Here is a 3,266-nt window from a genome sequence, read left to right as displayed (position 1 = left end):
GGTAAAGGGAGTGGGGCAGGAAAGACAAAACCAGCCTCTTCGAGTTGGGGGCCCCTCTTGTCCCTGATTCAGGGCAATATTGAAATATGCTGGAGCTACAGGATGATTCCCTGAGATTTCATTATCCTCCTTCTAGGGCCTCGCTACCCAGTGTATTCCCAGCATTTCCATCTGGTGAGAGAACGTGAACTCCTTGGCTGCTCCTTAGGAAGACTATTGGGCCTAACTGGATGGATGCGTGATGACCCCAAGTGCCGAGGCCCCTACTTTTGAGGAGCTCAAGGCTTTAAAGAGCATCGAAATGAGGGAGGTGGCTTCTGTACCCAACCTCCAAGGCTGCCCTGAAAACTCTGAGCCTCCAAACCCCTAAAACTGCAAATAAAAAGCCAAAGGACACTGAAGAGGTGAATTCGAAATGTATAAAAGTATCTGATTACACAATTCCACTGAAGATCATAATATCACATTCGAAACCTACTTGAATAAGCCAGTTTCTATCTAACCAATAACTGAATTGTTCCCAGATGTGAAAAAGTCATGGGAACCAGTGGTTGGGATATAGGTCTGGAAAGAAATAAAATTTAAAAACCTGATCAGGAAATAAAATAAAATAAAAACCTGATGAGAATACTGGCCCATATTGACCGGAAGTGATATAGGTCTAATAAAAAGACAGATAATAACAAATGTTTGTGAGAATGTGGAGAACCCTCGTACACTGTTTGGAAAACAGTCTGGCAGTTCCTCAAAATGTTAAACATAGAGTCATCATATGACCCAGCAATTCCACTTCTAGATATATATACTCAAGAGAAAGGAAAACAAAGGTCTGTGGAAAAACTTGTACACAAATGTCCAGAGCAGCACTATTCATAACAACCAAAAGGTAGAAATAATCCCAATGGATAAACAAATGCACTGTATCCATAACATGGAATGTCATTCAGCCACAACAAGAAATGAACTTCTGCTACATCCTACAACATGCATAAACCCTGAAAACATTATGTTCTGTGATTAAAGACGATCATAGTAGCAGCTGAGCACTATCTTCCCAAATCAAACAAATTAAACAACAAAAAAATAGTACCTATTGCTTGGCACTTTGTTTTTTTTTTTAAATATAAAATGTTATTTAGATGTCCTTGGAAGGAGTGAAAGAAGCCAGTTACAAAAGACTACAAATTGTGTGATTTCATTTACATAAAATGTCCAAAATAGGCTAATCTATAAAGACAGAAAATACATTGGTGGTTACCAGTGGCTGGGAGAAGATGGGGAGGTTGGAATATATTAATTTCCTAGGGCTTCCAAAACAAATCGCCACACACTTGGCAGCTTAAAACAACAGAAGTTTAGTCTCACACAGTTCAGGAGGCCAGAAGTCCAAAATCAAGGTGTTGGCAGGGTTGGTTCCCTCTGGAGATCTGAGGAAGTCTCCATCCTATACCTTCCTCTTGGCTGGTTGTCGGCAATCCTTTGGTGCCCCTCGGCTTGGGGTTTTATAACTCTCATCACTGTCTCCATCTTCACATTGTTTTTTCTGTGTCTCTGCAAATTATACTCATCTGTTTCATATAAAGACACTCATCATTGCATTTAATGACCCTAATCCAGAATGATCTCATTTCAAGACCTTTACATTTATTACATCTGCAAAGATTCTAATTCCAAATAAGGTCACATTTTGAGATTCCAGGTTGGCATGTCTTTGCGGGACAAAATCAGCCCACTCCAGTGGGTGATGGCTATAGGATGCAGGGTTTCTTTCTGGGGTGATTTCTGGGGTGATGAAATGCTGTAATTGTGGTAATCGTTGTCTGTCTTGGTGAATATACTATAAGCTGTCGAATTGTGCATTTTAAATGGGTGAATTGTATGGTGTGTGAATTCTATCTTGAAGAAGCTGTTATTTTTTTTAAAGAGTCACAACATCTAATTGCACCCCCTATTACTATGAGTAATAGATCTGTTTCTTCATGGAGTCATAGATGATTTAAAACAAACAAAGCATTGCTTCTTTCCCTGAATCTCTAGAATAGTAAGGCTCCCTAAAAATAAAGCTATTGACTATCTCACTCATAAAGTGGTTTGTGACAAAGAGACAGAAAGTTGGCTGGTTAGCAACGTCTTTTCAAAGTCCTTTAGAACTTAAAGTTTATCATTGTAGCAGCTGAATACTATCTTCCCAAATCAAAATGAATAAACAAAAAAAACCAGTATCTGTTGCTTGGCACTGTATTTTTATAAATTGTTATTTAGATGTCCTTGAAAGGCAAACAGCTTTTCATCAGTGTTTATCTACTACTCACTACATGACGTAAATATTAAGCACATGAGGCCAAATATTAAGATTAAGGTTCAGATATCAGAATGCCCCTTACCTTGATTTGGTCTTTTACTGGAAAGCCAAGACTTGTCTGGCTGTCAGATTTTCATAGGATAGAGATGTATCGTGATGTGCTCCATGCTTTTAAAATGTTCTGAAGGGAGAAAAGCCCACAGCAAGTCAGCACCCTTGAGTGTCCTGTTGACCTCTGTGAGCACCAGTTCAGATGCCACCTCCTTCACGAAGGCCTCCCTGATGCCACAGATACAGCTCTCCTCCCTGTGTACTCCTGTGGTACTTGGCATAGTCCTCATCACATAGCCTGGTTCAGCATAGATTTTCAATAAACTGGTTAAACATAAACCAAATAAAGTAGGTTTTACAGGAAATTATGTGGAAGCCACTAATGCAAGCCACCTACGGAAACTTAAATTTTCTAGTATCTCCATTTTAAGAAGATAAAAAGAAACAGGTGAAATTCATTTTAATAATAAATTTTATTTAACTGAATAGACCCAAAGTATTAACAAGACAATATTCTATCATTATAGAAATCTTTAATGGGATACTTTATTTCTTTTGTAAATGCATTAAGTCTTTGAAATCCCATGTGTGTTTTACACTCTCGGCACATCTCAATTTGGACCGGCCACATTTCGAGTGCTCAGTAGCCACATGTGGCCAGTGGCTCCCATATTCTGCAGCACAGATTTAGGGCATCTGCTACACAGTAGCCACTATGCTGAACACTTTAGACCCATATCACCTTAGGAAAAACAATCATAATCAGCCTTACTGCATGCTTCATACTTAAGCCATGCCAGGCATTATGCTAAGAGCTTCACTTGGATTATTGCATTAATCTTCACAGCAGCCCTATGAATACACATCATTATTATGCTCACTTTCCACATGAGGGAAATGGGGATTAAAGATA

This window comes from Pteropus alecto, unplaced genomic scaffold (genome assembly GCF_000325575.1).
Source record: "Pteropus alecto unplaced genomic scaffold, ASM32557v1 scaffold123, whole genome shotgun sequence".
Lineage (NCBI taxonomy): Eukaryota > Metazoa > Chordata > Mammalia > Chiroptera > Pteropodidae > Pteropus > Pteropus alecto.
The sequence above is the reverse complement of the archived record's forward strand: the minus strand, read 5'-3'. Positions refer to the sequence as shown.